This window comes from Ambystoma mexicanum, chromosome 2q, assembly GCF_040938575.1.
Source record: "Ambystoma mexicanum isolate Mex_15411 chromosome 2q, UKY_AmexF1_1, whole genome shotgun sequence".
Taxonomy (NCBI): Eukaryota; Metazoa; Chordata; class Amphibia; order Caudata; family Ambystomatidae; genus Ambystoma; species Ambystoma mexicanum.
In genome coordinates this window covers 282,960,692-282,979,362 of record NC_090924.1, presented here as the reverse complement: position 1 = coordinate 282,979,362, position 18,671 = coordinate 282,960,692, and positions in this window count along the sequence as shown.

Here is an 18,671-nt window from a genome sequence, read left to right as displayed (position 1 = left end):
ATTCTGCCAAACTACCGCCAAACCCGACTACTGTTTCCGCCACTTCGTTCTGTGGGTCTACCAAGGGATTATAAGTGGTGATAACTCCCCATTTTTGGAGTCCATAGGGCTCCATCGAGATATTTGTCTCTCAGGAATGGAAGTTCCTTGCTCTGATTCGCTCTCAAGACTGGGGGCTTTGTGCTCGACCTCCTCACCTGAATGTCCGGGTGTGCTCCTTCATCTCCGCTCCTCCTTCTTCTTTTGGTCCCACACTGTCCGTCTGCCGATGTAGCGATAAGGACGGTCTCTGCCAGAGGCTAATGAACATGATTGAAAAACAGGGCAAGCAGGATGGGCTCCCCAGTGACTGCCCAACACAGGAAAAAAAGCTGTGTGGCACAAAAACCCTGAATGGGCTCAGATGTAACTCCAGACAGATTCTCGTGATCTTCCGGTAAACTCCTTTAGCGTTATTGAGGTCAGCAGGTATTCTAGAGCACTAACTTGGCACGTAGTCTAGAAGTCGGCTGGTAAGCAGAATGGTTGCCAGAGGAGGTAGGTAGCCCTGGGAGGGATCTGGAGACCCAACGAGTGCATGCATATAGTAGCAAACAAGAGGGGAAGAAGGAGAGAATAAAGGAGATAAGGGCAGGAACCCCTTAAAACAGGGAAAGGGTATGAGAGAAGAGTCTAACAACACAGTGACTGACCCAAACGTAAGGCAAGGGTTGCAACGCACGGAGGAGGATTAAAATGGCATTGATAAACGCTGCAGCGGACATCTTGAAATAAAGTAGACTGCTCGCCATACCTGCGGTGAACGTCACAGGATGCCGCCAGCATTTCAAAATGCTCCATCGATTGGACATGACATTGTCAGATGTACCGCCTGCAGAATTACCACACAGTAAATCTACAGATATTTTAAGGCAAAGTGGACGATTTACCTCCAGCAACAAGCTGGAGCTCAGTCTGGCATTTTTCTTCCAAAACACATGGATTTACCATCCTTTAGTGGTAAATCTGCCAAAATGCATAATTTGTCGGTGCAGGAAAAAAAGTGGCAGTAACAGAATTACTGCAATTTTTTTCCTGCACCACCAAACGTGTAATGAGGCCATATGTAGCCACATAAAACTATAAAGCTCATGATATCTGTTTCATTTCCACTTCTCCCTCCCCCAATATTTGTCAATTCTTTTCATCCCTGTCACCCTTAACTGACATTGTCATGCCCTTACAGATTCACTCCAGGTCAGTTCAGGTTAGCCTTTCCCTTGCTTGTTTTGAAATTACACCCTCTGCCCTCCATCCTGCACACCTCTAACGATCTCAGCCCTGCACACTGCCACGTAATTTTGAACCTTACTTCGCAAAGAAATTTGGGCCCTGCTGATAACAATGCAGTGTCACATCTCATTGTGCTATCTTCTGGGTTTGCAGGGATGTCATTTGGGGGTTACCAGGAGTCCCAACTGCGACCCATGGGGGCCACAGTTGCAACCCCCGGGACTCCCTTGCAATCCCAACTTTAATTTAAAAAAGCTCTCTTTTTTTTAATAGATTTTTTTTCCCAAAAGAAAACCGGTGCTCCTAGTGTAGCGGGCCCTCCCGGGGTGCACAGTGACCTGCCACACCAGGTCTGGTGGGTCCCCGGCCTAGTCCTCACCCATCAGGGTGAAGGCTTTGCCGGGGAGGCACTCAGTAGCGGTTGAGGCTGACCATGACATGTGGCACATGTCAAATGCCACGTTCAGGTCCAACCCCTTCTCCCTCGGCTTCCTTGCAGCTCACATACAGGAACCAGGAAGCTCTCGCAGCTTCCTGGTTCCTGTTTGTGAGCAGAACAGAGGAGCAGAGGGGGCCTGGAGGGACAGACCGAAGCTGCAAGAAAAAGGTAAGAAGGCTTTTTTTGTAATATGATGTGTGTTTTGCATGTGTGAAGTGTGTGTGAGATGTATGTATGTGAATGGTGGGTGAATGAGAAGTGATGTGATGCGAGTTTTGGAATGTTCTGGGTGGGTGGGGTGTGCCTGTGCGTAGATAATGTAATGAATGGATGTAAGAGAAAATGGAAGTGACTGGTCGATGAATGAGAAGTGATGGATGTGTGTTTTTGAATGTTCTGGGTGGGTGGGTGTGTGCCTATGTAGAGAATGAAATGAGTGGATGTAAGAGAAGGTGTGAGTGATTGGTGGGTGAATTAGAAGTGATGTGATGTGTGTTTTTGAATGTTCTTGGTGGTTGCATGTGTAGAGAAGGCAAGTAGTGGATGTAAGAGAAGTTGTGAGTGACTGGTGGGTGAATGAGAAGTGATGTGATGTGTGTTTTTGAATGTTCTGGGTGGGTGTGTGCCTGTGTAGAGAATGCAATGAGTGGATGTAATAGAAGGTGTGAGTGACTGGTTGGTGAATGGGAAGTGATGTGATGTGTGTTTTCGAATGTTCCGGGTGGATGGGTGTGTGCCTGCGTGGATGTAAGAGAATGTGTGTGTGAGTGACTGTTCGGTGAATGAGTATGAATGTGATGGTGTGTTTTTGAATGTTCTAGGTGGGTGGGTGTGTGCCTGTGTAGAGAATGCAATGAGTGCATGTAGGAGAAGGTGTTAGTGAGTGACTTGTGGGTGAATGCGCAAACATGTGGGAGTGTGTGTTTGAATGTTCTGGGTGGGGTTCGGATTGTTTCTGTGTGGTGAATCCATTGTGAGCAAGTGCAAGAGGAAATGTATGGGTGAGTGACCGGTGGGTGAAAGGGAATGCATGTGTGTCTAAGGCCCTAGGAGACTGGGGATCACTAGTATTGGTATTGGTATTGTTTATTCATAAAGCGCCTATACACAGGCAGGTGTTTCAAAGCACTCAAGGAGGGTGGGAACAGGGGGAAAACAACAGTCGCTCAGAGCCCTTGAAATTCTGAGATGATAACAGTATGCACAGGCAGAGTAAGTGCGTAAAATATATTTAACAGTTGGAGATACAGCAAATAGGCCTGACGGCTATTCTGCAGTTTTACCAGTGCAACTAAGGGGTGAAGACAAGGGAGAACAGACAGACGATCTACGGGCATGGTGCATTCAGATCGTGCAAGTGCACACGGTCACAAGGAGGGGGAGGTCCAAGTGCACCTGGGCGGTGGAGACTTGGGTAAGTCCAGAGAGAGCCACTCTCATGGGTTAGTTCTCAAGTAAAATAAATGTGGGTGGGGTGTAGGGGCCTGAAGCAAGTGGGAAAGAAGACTGGCAAGGATGTCTGTGAGACTATGAGGTACAACAGGCGGACCATCTGCAAGCTGTAAGGAAGAGGAGAGAGAAGGGAAAGAGCAGAGAGCTAGGTTAGCAGGGTAGAGGGAGAGAGAAGGAAGAGTATAAGAGGAAGGTCTTGAGGAGTTTCTGGAACTTAAGAAGATCAGGCTCAAGACGGAGGGAGGCAGGGAGGCTATTCCAGAGGGAGTCACCTGCTGAGGATAGGGAAATCTCTGCTTGGAAAACCAGCTCACTCACAGAAGGTTGGAGGTAGATGAGCGGAGGGCTCGTGCAGGACAGTATTTAGGTAGTCAGCATTGCAGGTAGGTAGGTTCCAGGCCCCAGAAAGCCTTGTGAATAATGCAGAGGGTCTTCAACTTGATCTAGCAGCCACAGGGAGCCAATGAAGGGATTTAAGTGCTGGAGAGATGCAGTCCCTGGGCTTGAGGCCAAGGATAAGTCTTGCGGTTCTGTTCTGGATGAGTTGCAGAGGGTGAAGGGCAGAAGAACGGAGGTTGAGGAAGAGGCTGTTGCAATAGTCCAGCCTAGAGGGAACCAGGGCTCTGGAGACAGTGAGTCACAGGGTAAAAGTGAGAAAAGGTAGAGTACCTCTGAGGAGGTGTAGCTGATAGACTTTTTAGAGATGTCCGAAATGTGAGAGGAGAAGGAGAGTGTGGTGTCAGAAATTACCCCACGATTTCTTGCTCGTAGGTGGGTGCAGGTGCATGGCCAAGGGAGTCCGGCCAGAGTGAAAGTGGGAGAGCGGGTGCAGGGGTCCCAAGGCGAACAATCTCAGTCTTACTGGCGTTAAGGCAGAGGTCGTTTGTAGCACACCAGGATTGAATAGCGTTTGCCTGGAGCATGTTTGCCACATCCTTTATTGACTTAGCATGTTTTACTGGGCAAAGGCAATAAAGGCAAGTTAATGTGTGTAGTTCCCTGGCTAAACTGCCATTTTGGTGGAGTCAGTGTAGCCATTGCTTACTGTGGCATGATATGTATTACTCTGTATTTTTTAAAAATCAAGTATGATTAGTAGTGATACCTCGCTAGACTGATGTTTTGGCGTAGCAACCTGTATATTCTTCACTGTAGCATGACTTTTTATTAACTGAGCATCTATAATGAATCAAGCATGATAAGTGTTCTCATGGGTCTAGACTGGCTTACATTGGAACCATTTTGGACAGGTTTTCCTATTGTGAAATGTCACTTTTAATGGGCAAATCAACGGGAGTGTGTACTTGCATAGGAGTACTCGCATATATTGGCAGAGCCAGTTTTATACCCACTGCCATTAATGATACTATAGAAAAACCTCTTAAAGCGAACAAAAGTATGGTCTTATATGGGAATACTAGCATATGCTAGATGACCAGCATGGAAATGTATGGGCACAGCCAGCATACAAATGCTTTTTATACTGGCATATATTGCAGGGACCGGCATGATAATGCATTGGGAAATGCCCTGTGCACTTTTGGTGACTTGCATCTATTATACTTTGTTTCATGATTTACCCTAGACCATACAAAACTGATTGCTGTCCTTTTACCCACTTTGTTGGCCTTTTACACACATTTTCCCAGAAAGTGTGCTTTGTAATGCACCATTTTAACCCATTATTCAAAACATTTACTCTGGGGAGGGAGAAGAATCCACCCGTGCCCCCTCCCCCCAACCCATTTGCGTAAGTTTGGGCTTCCTCGCTGTGCTCAGTCGCAATCACATACTTGTGGCAAATATTTACACCCTCCAAAAAAACAACTCACCAGCCACCACTGGTGGCTGGTATATTTGTGAACGAGGCATTGCCCCCTTCTCTCTGTGTTACGTGAAAGATTTAAGCTTTGATTGAAAAGCATATTTACTTCTTTCACTTGCAGTAGTGCACGTCCCTTCAGCGGCATAAACATCATGGACATACCGCATACGTGGTGGTCCGGAACGGCCTGGGGTATGGTGTGCTTTGTTAAGGAGCTTGGAGGGCCCCCCCCCCCCCAGCATGGCTCGCAGGTGAACTGCCAAATTTTGTGCTACACCATTGGGCACCACTGGGTCTGACAAAAGGGTAGTGTGCAGGGCGCACCTTGAAGTCTGCCAGTGAGTCCCCGGAAGAGAAGCAACTTGTAGGTGTTTTCATTTTTAAATAACTGTTACGCTTTTTTTAAAGTTCTCTGGCACCCAGTATTACGCTTAGATAGTAAAAACTATAGGGCGCTCTTGGGTATATTGAAAGAAACTTTCCAAGGTTTTATACGGCAGCAAAGATAACATTATCAGGTGCACTCCCCTCTGTGCATGCAGACCAGTCTAATAGGTTTCTTCTATCGCAGTGGTAGCAGAGTCATTTATACATTTATAACCATGGAATTTGGTTGATACTAAATCCTGGTCAATGATTACATTTTCAGGCCTTGCTCGTGCAGCATTTTTCTCCTGGTTAAACAGCAGCGCACGCCTCGCCAAGTCAGTGCTTTTTTGGCTTGTTTAACACAGCAACGCCACAGATAACACGTACTTTTGTGTCCATTGATCTACAGAGGTTTCAAACACACACTAGCTATAGCCTGGGTTACAGATTTCGGTTCCCTGTTAGAAATACTGCATTATGTATGTCTTACATATAAACCCCACGTCGAATCTGGAAAATTGCATTCCCAAATGGGTAATCATGGACAAATCATGCCTCCCTCTGTGCCTCGGTTCTTAAATCTGGCTGAAATGAGAGCACCTGGAAACACGGGTGCTAGATGCATTTAAAAAATCTGAAGGCCATTTGCCATAACTTCCTGTGATGTCACTTGGGGTGGGGTCAACATACACTGCTTCCTGTGATGTCATCAGGGGGGGGTCAAGGGTCGAGTGATGTCACTTCCGCTACCCCTGGCATTTTTGTGAAATGACATCCCTGTGGGTTTGGTTTATAGACTGCTTGGGACTTAAAGCCTGATAAAAGCAGCTAAAAAGCCTAGATCTGCAGCGATCTGTGCAATACTCCAGGTGCAGCAAAGTGTGCAGGTAAGGAGAGGGGTGAGTGGCTGTAGTCATGGTCATGTCCCTTAAGAGGTACACCTGAATTATTGGAAGTGGTGGCTGTTGTGCTCTGGGAAGGCGCGTCTCAGCAGCGCTGAATAAGAGACGCGGAGCCAGTATCAGGTGCGACTATATTTTATTGTAACAAGCCGGCAACTGCTGGAAACCCCGTGCCTGCCCCTCCCTAACCCCAACGTCATATCCCTTGCCTTCCGCACCCAGGGCCTCACATAAGACCCGCCCACATAACGATGTGGACTTGCGGACATCGGCCGCACACAGCTAGGGTCTGGGGGATAATGACACACTAATGGAGGTTATTTAAATGCATATTCTTTCACCTTGTTTTCTTAGCCTTGCAAGAGCTGTTGTGAAACACAGCGTTGTGGGGTAGAGATAAAGAAAGGATGGGCCTAGGTAGGGGGTTTGCATTGGGGGAAGGGGGGAATGGAGGGAGCAGAAAAGGCGGTTGGCAGAAAAGGGGGCGGGGAAGAGGGAACATCTTTCCACTACTTTTTGTACACTTCGGTCACTGCTCGTGACACTGTATAAAATCAAATGGCAGGCACTGAGCGAACCCATTATCAGGCTGCTCGAAAAGTTCTAGTTTCACTTTTAATCATGTTTCAAAGTAAGAAAATGAAAGCTTTTCAACAATGGATAACTGTCTCGATTCATCACCTGCTTTTTAATTACTTGCCCATGGATGGGAGGCTATCGGGTGCCGGGAAATGACTTTCTCATTTCGTCCTCCAGCCTGGTTCGCCGCTTCACGATGCCAGGTGGATATTTTTAATTATTTTCTTTTTCTTGTCTTTAGAGTTTAATTGGAATGTTTCACGTGGCTTATTCACTTCGGGTCAAACAAAAGAACTGCGAAAGCCCCAAAAATACGAAATCCGGCCCTGGGCAGCATAATTTGACTTCTGGTAGACGTCCAGCCAGCTCAGCCTCCTGAGTCTGGGTTTCTATTAGTAGCTAAGCATTTGGGTTCGAGTGTATTGCAGCACAGTTCCCAGCAAGGAGCGTGGCGGTAGAGCTCTGGCCACCTCTGCATACATAAGATTGGATGTCCTCTACTGTAAGTGATACGGACGTTGCAAGCCACCGGGAGGTTTAGTGGCCGAGCAGAGCAACGTCGCCCAAGGCTGATTTCCTTTATAAGGTCCTTGAACCCCAAGATGACTTACAATATCCATTTACGTGTGAAAGGGGGTATTTTATACCTCATACTACTGGCCACACCATCACCCCCATTAATAGTCTCTTGTTTACAGCATTGCAAGAGCTCTTCCATTTATTGATACATATAATCAATGTAGAATCTGTTTGGAAGAAAGAATCTGCATTATGAAGTCTTTAATGTGTTCCAAATAAATATTTTAAGCAGTTTAGCACAATGCTTTTAAATGCCGTTTTGTGCTTTAAAATATAGCTACATTCTTGCTCTCATGCGTTAAACTCCAGCCTTATAAGCAAACTACCATATACAGTTCCTTGGCAATTAATGGTTTTAAAGTGTCACAAATAATATTTTAGAAAAAAGGAATCTAAGAAGCTCCCCGACGGCTTTAATTAAGACCACCAATGGCAGCTAGAATTTCGCTCTATGATGGCCCAAGCAGCAGGCATTGTGGATTCACAGCAGGTGTTTATTGATGTAATTGTATTACAAGTAGTGATGTCACTACTACATTGGAGTAAGGCCATTATATGGATATTGCAGGCTGACATGTAATACAATGCTGTATTGACAAGTAGATCTGCTGTAGACTGTGTGTTCATTCGAAAATATCCTTGTAAAAGTAGCCCGCTCTTTCCTAAATAAATGCAGTTATTCCAGCCTTTCATAAAGGTTCAGGGCATTTCTTCCAAGATAACATAGAGATGCGAGTCGATTGTGCATTTTTCTGTTATCTGAGCACTACATAATTGCGGTGGGTTGGAGTGGGATATAGAGAATGTAGGAATAACATGTTTTGAATTGTTGGGATCTCTGCTGTAATTTATGTATTTACTTATTGGGCATTGGAAAGGAGCCTATACAGCAAGACAGTGTTTCAGAGCACCACAAGGCAAAGAGAAAGGGAGCAATGGAACAAATAAAAATGACAGAGAATAAATCATAAAACAACAGCGGTTCTAGTAGGCCTTGTGACATTCGGGTTGTGCAAGTGCAGGGAAAGAGAAAGGGGAGTGGGGTGAAGGGTAAGTGCTGGAGAGTTCGCCAGGGGGAAGTGCCAAAGGTGGCAGTAGCAGGGGCAACAGGTAAGTACAAGGGTGGAGACGACCCAAGTGAAGGGGGAGGTCAACCACCCATCAGGTAAGTGCAGGTGTGAGACAACCCCTAGGCATGTGTAGGCCCATGGCCACTGCAGGGAAGGGCGAATGCTGGTGGTGATTGGGCAGATGGCCTGGAACCTTGTCGATTCTTGAGGGACCAGGCCACCAATCTCAATGACTGTGGGGATGGTTAGCATGGGAGGGAGAGAGGGAAGGAGGGGGAGAAGATAAAAGTCTTGAGTTGTTTGCGGAACTTGAGGAGATCCAATTCAAGACGGAGAGGGAGAGGTAGACTGTTCCAGAGGAGGGAGCCTGCCGAGGAGGGAGATCTGCCCCCAGCTCTCTGCTTGGAGAGGCATTTGACCAGCAAAGAGTTGGAGCAAGAGGATCGAAGAGCAGTCCTTTGGGATTCACCACAACCCGTCATGCATTCACAAGAATAGGGACACCAGCCTCCTTTCCCAATACATAGCTAGACCAGGACCACTTTCCTACTCCCTCTTCACCCAACTAACCTAACCCGCCCGCCTTCTTGTTTTACAGATCTGCCTGAGCGCCTGGGGACCAATTCCGTTGGTGACGGTGCGCAGTATAAATACCCTTAACATTTAATATTTAACATTTAACAATATGGAAATAATGATAGGACATAGGTAGTCTTGAAATGTAGCTACCAAACATTCCGGCCTAATGCAGTTTTGTGGTGGACACAGATTTGGTCTTTAATCTTTTAGGATAAAGTTGAACATGTGGAAATATATCACACTTGCAGCTTAAGCTTGGAAATACACTATACATTCTCTATGACAGAACTGCATATCAAAAACTGAAAGTGTTTGAATAAAGAAGGAAATTGACCATTCAACATGGAGGTAACCTCACACACAGTTCCAATGCCACAGTGATTTACCGAGAGTTTCTACCCAAGTCCTACTCTCTGAGGCAAAGGTATGGAAAGTCGTTGACAGAAAGTGACCATTCTACTTTGAAAATTGAAACAGATCAATAATACTCGGGATACCTCAATCAGAACCAATCTGATAACTATCCACCACTATGTGGAACATTGTCCACATGAAAAGAATTGGGCCTTATTGCAGGTTTGGAAAATATTGAACAGTAAATCTAAAGAATTACTGCCAAAATATGTTACCATAAACACCATTCAGTCCGGTGGATTTATGAGTGGTCAGGTCGTGTAAATTCCCATTGTTTAAGTCCGTAGGACACAAATTGGTATTTTGTCGATATAATTGCAAACAATAATTCTGCTGCAGTAATTGCACCGATTCTTGGAGATAAAGTGGAAGATTCACCTCCAGCATTTTGCTTATTTCTCTATTTTAGCTCAAAACTCGGAATTCGGTGCTGCCGCAAAAGTGGCGTTAATTGTGTCACAGCAACAACAACAAAAATGGCAGTAACAGAATTGCACTTTTAACGGCATTGCAGAACTCATATTGGGGCTGTTTTAAATAAAATCGCCATGTTCTTGCCACCAAGCCAGAATACTCACGGGAAAGTCCATTAAAAGATTATTCCCAGTATTCATTGTTGAATACCACTATCATGATTGCTCAGAAGTGATTGGAAAAAAAAGCAAACAAGCATAGGCAAAGCCAACAGTTTTGGCTTTTGTGTAGGCATGTAATAGGCATTTGTCAGGCACTGCCGTAATGATACTACCTAGCCATAAAATGGAAACAGCTAGGAAATGGTGTGATCACCTTGGCATTTGATAGCAGTCCCGAGCAAATGCTTGTCTAATATGTACAAAAAGGTCTGGGTGCCCCTCTACCGAGAACAAACATGGCCAAATAAACTGTTCTTTGGGAAGGTGCCCACTCAGGAGGGTCTGCAGCCACATTTTAGCTCACAGTACCTTTCACAGAGGAGAACTATCCCTTTGCATATCAGTCTGGTCCCACGCACTTAGGAAAACCAGCACCAGAATGCTACCCAATTCTCCTCTGAACAAGAGTACCAACAGCAATCCCAGACATGTGTTTCAGCCTAGTTGGGATCAGTGAGCTGCAGCTGTGCCTATCTAGAGACAGTGAGCAAGGGGTCCACATCTGGATTACCCTGGGTAACGTAGGGTGAAACCCAAAGTTCCTAAAAATTTACAAAAAGATCTGGGATCCCCTCTACCGAGAACGAACACGGCCAAATAACTGGTTCTATGGGATGGTGGCTACTCGGGAGGGTCTGCAACCATGTTTTAGCTCACTGTACCTTTCACAAAGGAGAAATATCCATTTGCATGTCAGTCTGTTCCCACCCACTTAGTCATTCCAGCACTGAAATGCTAGGCAATTCACCTCTGTGTACCAACAGCAACCTGAAACACGTGTCTGGGGTTGCTGACAATACTCTGGATTAGAAGAGAATTGCCTAGAAAATTCGGTTCTGGACTGTGTTAGGGAGAATTCTCTGTTTAGGCTGAATTTCCTAACCTAGCGAGTCCCCCAGCAGCTTTGCTGGATTTCTGGAGTTTGTTTTTTTCCATCCTGCCACTCTTGGACATGAATGTGTGTAATTCCTTTGAATGTCAATGATTTGATTTCGATGGGCTATGGGGTCCTTTACTCCATAGGGTCTCATATGTTTTGCTATGTGTGTTACACCGCACCCTACGTGCCGCAACACTGGGGCGTCCTAGCGGACCTCCATCATAGACTCCATACCCAGGGACTGACTACTGTCTCCCCGGGCATGTAAAGTCACCATTGGCTTTACTAGACCTAAATTTACTAACAGAACTAGTACAAACCATCCTATTGTGGACGTGCTAGTAGGGGTAATTTCGATTACTCCTGGGTCTGTTATTCGAGGGGGCACTGTCCCGTCCCCCCTCGTCGAGTTTTGGCTGGTGGCAGTGGAAACTACTTGTTATATTCGACCCCGAATATAACCCTATGGGATTCTTCCCATTGTTGGAGGTTAATACTTTTCCTCGTTAATCTCTAACATACCACTGGTTTACTTATCTTAAATAAGTCTATCGGATGGTATTTTCTGCCAAAAATCGTTTTTTAAAATGGCGTCTGTGTTCGTCTCTGTGACTCCTAAACCAAAAGTTGAGCCCTTTGTTCCACTTTTGGCGGGCTTCTGTACAGAGACCCTCCAAAGTGGTGCCATTCTGTCTGGGTTACCACAGTGGTGTGGGAGGGGGTTTAGGCACCCTCGACTGAGTTGCCTTGCCAACTCCGGTCGCACTCTGGTGTGATTGGCCCAAGTGGTGAGCCACCCCGCTCACCACTTAGCGTGTTTTGATTGACAGTTAGGCTGAATGAATGGGGGTTTTCTGCATAAAAGCAGGGCTTTTGGGACTGGATCTTCAGAAGTCGCCACAGGACCTAAGAATCCGACGAGGGTAAAGCTGAGCCGACCTGCAACGACGACACCTCCGGTGGAGCCCTGCTGAACCGACTCACCACTTCCCGACGACAGAGGAGATCTCCCTGCCGGAGAGTCTCTTCCCCTGACTGGTGGGAACAACCAGTCCCTTTTGCTTTTTCTTCGCCTCAGGACGCAGTGGTCGAATTGCCCGTGCAGAGCACCCCGGCAACCGGATAGCCACTACCCCTGCACCGTGACCAAAAGGTGGTGCCTTGTGACGGAGCACTCCGCGGCTGGTCTCTTCCCTGGTGGTGCAACGATCTTCAACTTTCCTTCGACGACGAGATCCTCTCTTCTCTTGGCAAAGACCGGACGTGCACCCACCACCAGGAACAACTGCCCCCGCCGGAGCTGTCTCTCCCCAATCAAGGTACTGTGTCCGCCTGGCTTCCCTTGTTGCTGGATAGAGTGGGGTGTCTTAATCCTTGCTTCTCCATAGGGTCGCCTCCAAGCTTTCTCTAGCGTGTTGTTCTGAACTGGTCCAATCTGTCGATAACAATTTGCTACAACGACTCGAACGCATTTCCACTAAGATACTTTTTGGGACATATCGCCTCGCCTCTCTCCGAGTGGGCCTGGCCTCTGAACTTTATGATCTATCGTGGTTCTTGTCTTCTTGCCTTGCATTTGTCTGTTAAGTATTGGAACCGTGTTGACTTCGTAACCTGCTTATTTTTCTCCCGCCCTAACGAATACTAGAGTGCCATCTAGGTTGAAGCATACACCTCTGTCTGCAAATAAGTGATGCTGGTAAAACCTATACTTGTCGAACTATTGTTAGGGGGATTGATCTTTTTCTTCGTAGAGTAATTGTAATTGAAGTGTTTGCTGTAATAGTGCCAGAGTGTTTTCTATAGATGTGTCGTTATAAATAAATACCTTTATATCTTTACACTGAAGCCTTGTTGCGTGTTTGCTTGTCATACTGTGAAGAATTGCCCTATGTTGTATACTCCACATACTGTCTAACTCTTCTTAAGGGAAGTCTGACTGCTCAGCCACAGCTACCAAGTGAATCTGTGTGGTACAGACTGCTACCAAGTGGGTTTACTGCCAAACACCTGTAGTCCTAAATCTTTTGCAGTGGTCCCAGAGGGAACTGCACAGGTTTCCGCCTAACAGACTGCCCTTGTGCGATGGACCAGACTCATAAGCAAATGCATATTTCTCCTTTGTGAAGGATGTAGTGAGCTAAAACGTGGTTGTAGATCCTTCTGAGTGGGAGAAATTTCATAGAACCGCGTATTTTACCCATGTTCATTCTCAGTAGAGGGATTCCGTCACCCTGTTTAATTGATCTAATATGGGCCTACAACCAAACATGTTGGCTTTGTCAATGCTTTATTTTTTTTAAGGGCTTCAGTGCATGGAAAAATATGAATCAAGTGACTGAAGGCACACTTGGTTAAGACATTTATATGAAAGCAGCAGTGTGTTTACAGCCACAATTAAGCCATTAACTTTGCACCTTGAAAAACTTGTACAAATCAATCAATCAATCAAGCAAACTGCTAAGAAATAACACTGACAAGATTTTGAGGCTCATTAGGAGTTGGTCGATGTTCTTGAGGTAAATCCGCTGGGAATACCACTCAACGGAATTACCATTACTGCTAGTTGGTCCAGCGGAATTACTGCCAGATTACAAGTGGTGGTGGCCGAGTTAATCCCCATTTTATGAGAGTCCATTGGACAATATGGGGCATTTTTGGCGGAATGACTGGTGCGATAATTTCACTGATTTTGCCAATTTTCAGCGGAAAGTGGGAGGATTTACCTCTAGCATGATGCTGGAGGTAAATCCCTCACTCCAGGACCATACTCATGGTATGGAAGATCGGAAGAAATGGCGGAAATTCCGTTACCACCAATTTTCCCCCACACCTCCATACTCGTAATGAGCTGCAATGTTTGATGTTCTAGTTTGATAGAGCGACCTCAAAGAGATCCCAGGAGCATGTGTATTGAGTTGTAAGGGGCAGGTAGTGGATGGGAATGGCCACAGGGCTTAACAAGGCCATGGGTGTGTAAATAACCAGAACACTCACAAGCTGTGTGTCCCTCCTCATATGTCATCTCCAACTAACTGTACTTCAATGCAATAGTTTTGGCTTGTAACTGGTGCTTAAGCACCACCTAATAGCTCAAACTAATAGATAAAAGTGCCAGTAAAGTGTAAAGGTTATTCCCAACTTGCTAGGATTCGTTTTCCTTTGGGAATTGGGTTTCGAAATAACATCCAAGTCAGGAAGGGTGTATGGATAGAGCTGTGTATCATATACCCAGTATGGGAGAATTCCCTCCAGCCCCCCTTCAACAAAAATGTGCACATGACTCACACATAGATGGGCAAACACACTCAGAAGCACACACAGTGATTCAAGCTCTTGGGGGCAGATGCAAATTACTTCAACTAAATGAACACACGAAGCAGACTCACACAAGCGTACATTCATTTAGGCTCTCATGGGCGCACAGATATTTAATTCACAACACAGGCACACACACACACAGATCCACACATGGGCAGTCACATTCCATTACACCATGCATGCATGGAAACACAGTTTACAAATGCACCTTTCTAAGGATGACAGCTGCCTCTATTGGTCAGGATGCCTCTTGACCACAAAGCGGGTGAGGAGGACCTCGACCACAGCATGATAACAAATGGAAACAGGGATGGGTGGGAATTTAGATGGGGATCAGGTCCAGGGGCCCCACCAATCCCAACAGTTTGGGTCATTGGCTCATACTGGCCTCAACTCTGCAACTCTCCAGCCACTGCAGACGGCAAACCAAGTGGGGTGGGGAGCTGAGGACAGGACCATGGGGCATATGCTTCCTTTCTCGGCATAGAAGTAGCAGAGTATGCTCTGACTCAGCAGAAGCTACACCACTGCCTGTACTATATGGTGTACCACAAGGCGCAAGTACTTCGCCTTGTTTATACAATCTCTTAATGGCCCCTTTCTTCTTTATGTTAGAAGGGGTTGTGTCTCAAACTACACAGATGACACTCAATGTGTTATCCCTCTAACTGGCCAACGTGAGAAAGACGAGCTGGAATTGAACAGAATCTTCACACTAATTGAAAAATTGATGCTGGACAACTTTCTCGCACTAAACCGTAGTAAGACGGAGCTCATGATTGTAGGCAGCCCGCAGGCCCTGAGTAAACTTAGTCAAGATTACAGTTCCTTTAAACTAGGAGATGATATCATATCACCTCTACCTAAAACAAAAATCCTAGGAGTGACACTAGACCAGTCACTAAATATGAAGGCACATGTCACAACAGTGGTTTCTGGATCAGTCTACTACATTAAATTGCTATCGCACTTGAGACCCATGATCTCGCAGGAATGTGCAGAAACGATCGCCCAGGCAGTAGTTGGAGCAAAAGTTGATTATTGTTGCAGTCTATTGTTGGGCATTAGTCAGCACGAACTACACAGGCTACAAGTGGTACAGAACTGGGCGGTTAGAGTTGCTTTGGTACTGCCGAGGCAAAGCCATGTATCTGAGGCTAGGTGCTCGCTTCACTGGCTCCCCATCGAATCAAGGATTACATTTAGAGTCCTTGTCATAACCTTTAAATGCAAGCTCCAAATTATGCCATCCTGCTTGGAGTGCTATATTAAGGACAAAACCAACACCAGAGCATTGAGGTCTAGTAAACAAAACCTGATAATACAACCCAGATGTAAAACCTCAAAAGCATAAAATGGAGCGTTTCACCTGAAAGCTCCTTTTCTCTGGAACCGACTGCATGAACGAACGTGCAGCCATAAAACTCTTCAGGCCTTTAAGAAAGACTTGAAAACCCTGTTGTTTTCCTAAAGTAACAATCAATTTGAAACCCATGTTATTAACCAAAACAGATCCTACCTGGTCGGCCATTCTATTTGGGTTTTTTTTGTTCCATGTGTTTGCGCCTTCATGCCTCCGGGTCTATAGCGTGCATTATAAATAAAATGTAATGTAATATGCCTGATTGGTTCTCACTGCTGCAGGTGGCAGCCATGCGAGCACATTAGGGAAATGGACATATTCAGCAGAGCTTGGCAGTGAGGCACAGCAAGCGAACCACTGTGCAGCTCCTAACCAGAAAGCCCTCATATGAAGCAGCCTACCCTCCTGATTGGACACAATCTAATAAGACAAACCTGCTTTCAGTGTTTTTGCAGAGGCCACAAAAAATAGCAGTCAGTCATTTTCATGATGCACGCCACTAGCGTCACTAGTTACCATGCCAATCCATATTCTGCACTCTCTCTCTCTCTCTTTCTCTCTCCAAAACCAAAAAAGCCGTTTGTGGGAACTCGCAAACTCCAGGGTGGACCCTTGCCACGCTTCGGGAAGTAAGAGGTGTCCCAGAGTAGAAGCCCATCGTCGTGTCTTCACTTGCCATCAACCTCTGGATTTGAGCCTTAGCTCCCGGATTGGAAGGACTGAAGCTCTACCGCACGTACTCGTGCACCATAAACGCGCCCACTCTTCATCTGCGATATGTTTTTGTTGAAGGTAAATCAAGTACAAATGATCTGTTTATTTATTTTAATAAAGCAAGCCGTTCGCTCTGGCTGCAAAAGAGGCTTTCATCATGTACATTTCCCACAAGCGCCAGCGGCAATGACACACTAAGGGCCTGACCCCGTCCAATGAAATGGCCCTCTGGGTGCAGTAAACACCGCTTCCGTCTTCCAGGGTTCAGCGACCAGCTTGTTGTGGCATGGTGTTTCTCGGAGCCAAGGCAGATCATTCCGCTTTTTATTGCTTGTTGTTTCAGATTTGCCTGACCTTTCCTTTTAAATTGATAAAACACAAACCGAGCTGTGATGCTGTGCGAGTTGCTTAAAGATCCAATGAGCTCCAATGGAAGCTGTTAAGGGCGTATTTTCGGCATCTTAAATATGCCACGAGAAGTAAATAGGCCATCATTTGTGTCAACATAGAAAAAGCACTGGCAAAGCCAATTCTTTCTTTTTTTGTAAGTCAGTAGGTGATTATGATTGGATACCAACTTGCAGGAATGAGTGGGTGAATGTGGTTTTATTGTTGGCTAGATACATATGAGAGATTAGATGATGAGAGGGTGGAAATGGGATGATGAGTGGGTGAATATGGCTGTATGCGTGGATAATAGGTACTTTTGGGGGAGTTAGAAGCTGGACTTGACAAGTACTTAGAGGGATTAGCGATCTTTGGCTCTCAGCATAACAGATTTCCAGAGTCGGAAGCGCTGCCTTTTCTCTCAGGGGGTGTGGAAGGTACATAGATATCTCTTCAACAGGCGCATGGACCCTGTTGAAGTGGTTATCCCGGGGTCGGCTGAGCCGTCCGCGGACCTCCGGGCTGGGAGGCCCCAACTCCTCCCGTGTTCCCCAAAAAATGAGTATGAGACACACACAAGAAGCAAGGCGGTTCTGCTGTTTATTAAAACAACGGCAGGGATGGGTCTAGGATCGTACGCGTCCGTCCAGACTCTCAAAAATCGTGGGGCTCGCAGGCCCTTTTTGCCGCAGTATGATGCGCTACTTGTGTCACCTGGGAAAGTTAGCGAAAAACCTATTGCCACTCCGGATTGGTTCCTCGAGTGGTAGGGTTAGTATAGTATACATATAGAGAGCAATATTAGTGGTTGAGGATGAGTCAGGTGGTATACTTGGGGTGTCCCTTCTATTAGATAGTTGAAAATTGTTACACGAAGACCCCTGATGATTGGCTAATGTTAGTGGCGTCAGTGATGAGTGCCCCCATGTTCTGTTTGGTCCTCCCGCGAGCCCCCCAGTCTGGGACCATCGTTGTTCCCAGCTTGCGGTGTACCTGTCACTAGCAACAATGTGTGACTATGTGTTCATGCAGCCAATGTGCGGGTTTGCTCATAGGCTTGAGAGCAGGCCATTCCCATCGCTGTAGGTGTCCATCTGGTCATTTCACTGTTGCAACCTGTGTCCCAGACGTGAGACCCATGCGTCTTCTTCCTCGTGGGTCTGGCACCTTGTCAGGTTGGCTTGGTCACGTGTGGAGAGACCGTAGCTAGGGCGGAATTCTGCACATTTAAAGTTGTACCTTTCTTCTGTGTGCTTGGCTTTGCTTACAGGTGTGACCTTGGCGCCGGCTGGTAGCATACGAGTTGCAACATCGCCCCCTTGGCTGTGAGCTCTCTCTGGGCTCGTTCTGCGTGATCAGCACTTGTACTTTCGCTCATTCAGTGTTCATGGCGGTTCTTGCTTGTGGCCTACTTGGGCCTGGTTCATGAGTGGGGATGTGTAATGCACGGCACCTGTGTTGCGGTTTGACATGGCTTCATAGGCAGTATTACGTCTTCTTTATATTCTCATCACGATGTGAGGGGTGGGAGAAGGGTCAGCAAGCGCATACGCGAGTGCTTTATGCATCTTGCGTTTCTGCATTACTAAAAAACCTATGTGAAAAATAATAAAGATGCGCGTCAGTGGGTGTATCCGTCACCTATGTCATAGCACTGAATATATTCTTTGTGTAGGTTGGTGCGTGCGTGACCAGTGTGCATGGTGGCACGTGTGTTCTTCTCAGTTGGCTAGGTCGTTATGGCATCTCTAACGATGTGGGTGCTTGTTGTTGAGGTCTTAGTCGAGTTCATCCATACCGCAGGTGTCGGCTTGAGTAGGGCAGGCTGGTGGGCATATCCTTATGTTCTTGAACCAGGGTATTTGGTCGCCTGGTAGATAGACTAATTCAT